At 43.0% G+C, this 6,126-nt stretch overlaps 1 long non-coding RNA gene across 1 annotated transcript in view; it reads left to right on the top strand.

Annotated features, from left to right (window-relative positions):
- LOC125619633 overlaps positions 1-648 on the top strand; it is a 1,555-nt gene extending 907 nt beyond the window's left edge. The window contains exon 2 of the long non-coding RNA XR_007351157.1: positions 296-648. This is a non-coding gene — a long non-coding RNA (uncharacterized LOC125619633). The remainder of the gene's footprint in view (positions 1-295) is intronic.
- The last annotated feature ends 5,478 nt before the right edge of the window (positions 649-6,126 follow it).

Consider the following 6,126-nt stretch of genomic DNA (forward strand, 5'->3'; position numbering starts at 1 on the left):
AGGCCGCCGGGGACGCCGCGGTTGTTGCCATGGCGACGACGGCCTCCGGGGGCGACCGCCGCCTCGCGGGTCTCCGAAGCGGCCCGGGCGGGGAGGCGGCGGCTCTGACTGCACCGGCGTCCGGGGTGGGGAGCGTGGGGAAGCCCTGAGTGGCTGGGTCCCTTGGGTGCCTTTCGGGCCCTTCCCACGGAATCTCTGCAGAAGTGGGTGCAGCAGGGGGGCGTGCTGGGACCCCTGCAGCAGCTCACTCCCTGGGTCGAGCTGGTGAGACGGGAGGTAGGTCCCCGCTCCACAGGCGCCCCAACCTGGGCTCTAGAAATGCAGCCTTTGTTCCCGTTGGAGCCGGGGATCACAGGAAGCTCTGAGAACCGGGGCCGGGAGCGCGCACTGCAGCCGAACCTGTCGCGGCGTCCGTCGGAGATGAAGGGGTCGAGAAAACATGGTGTCCACACACAGCGGAGTTGCATTCAGCCATAAAGAAGAACGAAATTATATCATTTACAAAAAAAATGGATGGAAGTAGACACCATTGTGTTTAGCAAAATAAGCCAAACCCAGAAGGTCGAGTCGTTTGTTTTCTCTTATGTGGAAGCTGCAGAGGAAAGGGGGAAAGAAAGGTCGGGGGCGGGGCAGCGATCTCCAGAAAATCAGAGGGCCATGGGTCAGTAGTGGAAAGGGCCCAGGGTGTGGGAGGAGGGCAGGGAGCGGGGAAGTGCTGGGGAGGGATGTTGGCCAAATTATCTTGCTATATTGTGTGCATGTCGAGTGTGTAACAACAAATCCCATCGTTATGTACAATTATAATGCGCCAATAAAAAAATGTGGGGGAAAAAAAAGAATTGGGGCTGGGAGCATACTTCAGTGGTAGAGCCCTTGCCAAGTGTGCCCCAGGCCCTGAGTTCCATTCCCAGTCCCTACACAAAGAAACAAAAACAAAAAAGAAACCAGCCCTGTGTTGAATTTCTTTTGGCCACTTCAACCCACCAGAGGAGTCTCCGTTTTTTTCTCTTATTCTGTTTGGACACCGTCCTGGTCATTGGAACTTATCAGGACCTCCTTAATGGAAGGGCTGGGCAGTAGACCCCTTCACTCACCTTTCTTTCTTTATCAAGGAGTTATAGAAGAACATGCTTGTTAGCTTTGCCTCCTGAGTAGCCAGGTTTGTTTAGTTTTTAGAGTCTTGTTTTTAGCTTGCCACACAAGTAATATATGCTTTGTGTGTGTGTGTGTAACCATTTAAGTAGAAGAGGAAAAAATAAACCACCAAGAATCCCAATAACAAGTGACTACCAGTGTACTAGCGTTTTTTTGTTTGTTTTTTGAGGTACTGGGGCTCATGCATGCTAGATAAGCACTCTACCACTAAGCTGTACCTTAGCCCTTTAAAGAAAAAGCTTTTTAAAAAATCTTTATTTATTTATTTTTTTTTATGTGGTGCCGAGGATCGAACCCAATGCCTCATGCATGCGAGGCAAGCGCTCTACCACTGAGCTACAACCCCAGCAAAAAGTTTGTTGTGGGACAGGATCTTCCCAAATTCCCAGCTGGCCTTGCACTTGCCATCCTCCTGCCTCAGGCTCCAGAGTTGCTGGGATCACAGGTGTGGGCCATCTCATCCGGCTAGTTTTGTGCCATCTTGGTCCTGAATCTGAATTTTTCCCTTAACTCAAACACCAGTAGGAAGAGTCCTGTCACACTCTTTGCAAAGACAAAAGTGGGAAGCTGAGCTGGAGCCAAGAAGATTGCAGTTTATCCTAAAATGTCTTGGTTGGTCACCATAGGAAAGGCAATGATTGCTAGTGGGCAGAGAATTCCCTTTCTTGCTGGGTACAGTGGCTCACTCCTATAATCCCAGTGAGTTGGGAGCTGAAACAGGAGGATGGAGAGTTCAAACCCAGCCTCATCAACTTAGGCCCTAAGCAACTCAGCAAGACCCTTTCTCTAATAAAACATATTTTTAAAAAAAAGCTGTGGCTTGGTGGTTAAGTGCCCCTGGGTTAAATCCCTGGTACAAAAAAAAAAGTAATAATAATATAATGTATATATTCCCTTTCTCCCCCAACCTCTGATCTTTGGCCATCTATTTTGAATGTCAGTAATGTGTGAACAGAATGAGAATAAGAAACTCTAGAATTATTATATTTATGACTCCACACATTATCTTACTTAGCATCACAAAAACCTTATAAAGGTTTGGTTTGGGTTTGTTTTGATACTGGGGACTAAACCAAGGGGCACTTAATCACCCTTTTTAATTTTGAGACAGGGTTTTGCTAAGATGCTTAATTAAGGCCTCACCTAGCTGCTGAGACAAGTTTTGAACTTGTGATCCTGTTGCCTCAGCCTCCAAGTTACTGGGATTACAAGCATGTGCCACCACACTTGGATTAGGTATATATTTTAATTCCCTTGTGTTTTCTGATGGGGCTTGGATGGGTTGATTAATCTGTTCAGGGACTCTACTCATTTATGAATGACCCAACTGGAACTCTTCCTCCAGGCCCTGTGCACAAAGCCTAGCACATAATCTCTGTCCTGCATTGTTGTAAAGAAAAGGTGTTTGCATACTATAGTAGGCTGGAAGGGTCCTTAGCTAAGGTAGATGAAGATCCATCTACCTTATTTAATAGATGTGAAAACAATTCCAGGGAACTTAAATGACTTGCTCCTGATCAGACAACCAGGGGCTAGGGATTTAGTTCAGTGGCAGAGGGCTTGCCTAACATGTGCATTCCCCTGAGTTCAGTCCTCAGTCCTGGGGGAAAAAAGCAAGGAAGATCAGACAATGAGTTGAGTGATTTTTAAGAAGCTGGAGATGGGCTCAGTGGTACACACTTGTAATTCCATAACTAGGGAGGCTGAGGAAGGAGGGTCTTAAGTTTGAGGCCTCAGCAATTTAGTAAGACCCTGCCTCAAAGTAAAAAAGGCTGGGGTTGTAACGGCTCAGTGGTTAAATGCCTTGGGGTTCAATTTTCAGTAACCCACCCCCCACCCCAAAACAAACAAAAACCCCCAACTACCACCTCTACCAACAAGACAAAAAAAACAACAAAACAGGACTGGAATCTCAGCTGCTTTAGAATTGGCTCTGGGTTTCTTGCACTTTATCACACGTTGCTTTCTCAGAATTTTACTTTTTAAAAAAGGGAAAGCCCAGAGTCTGACTCCGGTATGTTATGAAATGTAATGCTAAAGAAGCTTTCAAAAAGCATTTTTAAAAGCAGCTGCTGGGAGTGTAGCCCAGTGGTACAGCACATGCTTAGCATGTGACAGGTCTTGGGTTCAAGTCCCAGCACCAAAATATTTAAAAATCAGCAATATGAAAGAACACAATAAGAGTGTAAAATAAGTGACATTTCTTTTAGGTAGCAAGAAGACATTAAAGTCAGGTGATTCTCACTTCTGTTTGAAACTACCCTTAAAGGCAAAGGTGATTTCTAAGTATAGTTATTTTTCTGTATTCTGAGATTTGAGCCTCCTAGGCAGGAGCTCTACCATTGGCCAGAGGCAGTGGCACATGGCTGTAATCCCAACATCTTGGGAGGCTGGGACAGGAGGATCAAGAGCTCAAAAGCCAACCTCAGCAACTCAGCAGGACCCTGTCTCCAAATAAAATATAAAAAATGTCTGGGGATGTGAATCAGTGGTTAAGTGCCAGTGCCGCTGGGTTTAATTTCTGGTACCAAATAAATAAACAAAAACCCTATCACTGAGCCTCAGGCCGCCATACATTTAAAGTTAGGCACCTCCTGACACAGTGGCACACACTTGTAATACCAGTGACTTTGAGAGACTGGTGTAAGAGGATGGCAAGTTAAAGGCCTGTGTTGGCAACTAAGTGACGCCCTCTCAAAATAAAACAGAGCTGGACATCTAGTTTAAAAGTAGCGCATCTTGGGTTAAATCCCAAGTGCCACAAAATAAATAAATAATCTAATTAGGAGCCATTTTTTAGAATTTCTAGTTTTAAATTTGAATGTAATACTAAAAACAGGAAATGAGCAGGTAGAGTTCTAATTCCTTTCAATAATACAATAGTGATGAAACATTAAAATAGTTTCAAAGTAGAAAATATTATCTTTTAGTCTTTCAGTTTCCAGAAAATGGTTTTACAAGGGCTTAGAATTGGATTATGAATCCATGCTTTTTATTTTATATTTTTATATTATTATTATTGAGACTGGATCTTGCTAAGTTGCCCAGGATGGCCTTGAATTTCATATCCTCTGAACCACTGTGCCAGGCAATTCCTTACTTCTTTATACTTGGATTTTTTTTTTTTTTTAAATACCAGAGATTGAACCCAGGGGTGCTCAAACACCGAGCCACATCCCCAGCCCTTTTTATTTTTTTATTTTGAGACAGGGTCTCAAAAAGTTGCTCAGGTCCTTGCTGAGTTGCTGAGGCTGACCTTGAATTTGCAGTTCTCCTGCCTCAGCTTCCTGAGCTGTTGGGATTATAAACATGCGCCTCCTGGGGACCTCTTTAGGATCACTCTGGTGGTATCTCCCAGGAGTTTGTGATGAATATCTTCCTTCACATATTTGAGAGCTGTATTGTCCCAATTATTATTTTGGAATCAAGAGGAATAAGAAATAGAAACTTAGTTAATAGTCTTTGGTTACAAAGTCTTTGAAAACTGGTTACAAAGACAATGTGGAATATTTTGGGGGCAGTTACTTTTTAAATTCTGAGAAAACTGCTACTTTGGCAATTATATTTAAGTATGTAACTTAAGAGTTTTAAGAAAATGATTTGCATAATCATATACTGTAACTGGAAACAGACATGTGGAGTAGCAGAACGGGTTATGTCTGATTTTCCCTGGCAACATTTTCAAAGGGACATTAAACTTGAAGGTTCTGAAGCCTACAGGGGCAGGATAGGCTGATCTCCCGAACTTGACTTTGAGCCTTACTCTCTTAGTTCAGTTCTTTTCTTTTTCTGTTTTCTCTAAGTCTGCAGGATCAACTAAAGGTTGTTATTAGTGACAGAATGTGTAGTTTGAATAGTGTGCTATTGATAGTATTGGGCATCAGTTTGGAGATTTCCATTTTAAGTAACTCATAGGTTAATATTCTCTGAGTGTAATAAGGTAAAATTGCCATTTGTTTTTCTTATCAAAAGAGATGGTATTGCAACTGGGTGGTGGCACACATACCTGCAATCCCAGCGACTGGGTAGGTTGAGACAGGAGGATTGCAAGTTCGGGGCCAGCCTTAGCAACTTAGTGAGGATCTGAGCAACATAGTGAGACCCTGTCTCAAAATTAAAAAGGACTGGGAATTCTAGCTCAATGATTAAGTGCCCCTGGGTTCAATCCCTGATTTAAAAAATAATAATAATCAAACAAAAATGAGTATTTCAGACCCCAAACCTCTATAAACACAGTATGAGGATCTACAGGTAAATTGGGGCCTGGCAATATATTTTGAAAACAAATATCATTTTTTTTTCTTTTACTTGAAATACTGTGTCTTCCAGGATTGCAACTAAGGTTTTCAGGCATTTCTTGGGCATGGTGGGAGAAGCCCTTGAGGGCATCTTTTTGCAGAAAGCAATCCTGGAAAAGCCAGTTCCTGAAGGGCAGGATGTCAGTTCAAGGGCCCCAACATACCTTGAACCCTGTGGGTTGGAGATGAACTTGGAAACCGCTTCTCCTCCACCTGGTGGCACAGCATGCACCTTGCTCAGCCATAGGACAGCTAGTTCTTTTTTTTCTGATTTTATGTATGTCTTTACAGACCTTCAGGGGGAAGTAAATGATCAGGTATAAAAATTAGTTACAGTTTTTAAATTGTATGCACCACTAAGTTCCTAGTTTTACCCTACTCCAGCTTCTCTGACTCCACTGCTTTCTTGGTTTCTTAGTACAGATGGTCCCAGCAGGCTATGGTGGAAATTTTTAGTGTTGTGATGGGTTTATTGAAGTGTTAAGTATATTTCTGACTTGCAAGAGTTTTGACTTAAAATGGGCTTATTGGGATGTAACCCTATCATAAATCGAGGCACATCTGTAGCTTTGAGTCTTAAAGAAATGGAGATTTTAAGCTAATAATGATGGGAGCTTTAAAAAAAAATATGTGTGTGTGTGTGTGTGTGTGTGTGTATATATATATATATATA

This window comes from Marmota marmota, unplaced genomic scaffold, assembly GCF_001458135.2.
Source record: "Marmota marmota marmota unplaced genomic scaffold, marMar, whole genome shotgun sequence".
In the NCBI taxonomy this organism is placed as follows: domain Eukaryota; kingdom Metazoa; phylum Chordata; class Mammalia; order Rodentia; family Sciuridae; genus Marmota; species Marmota marmota.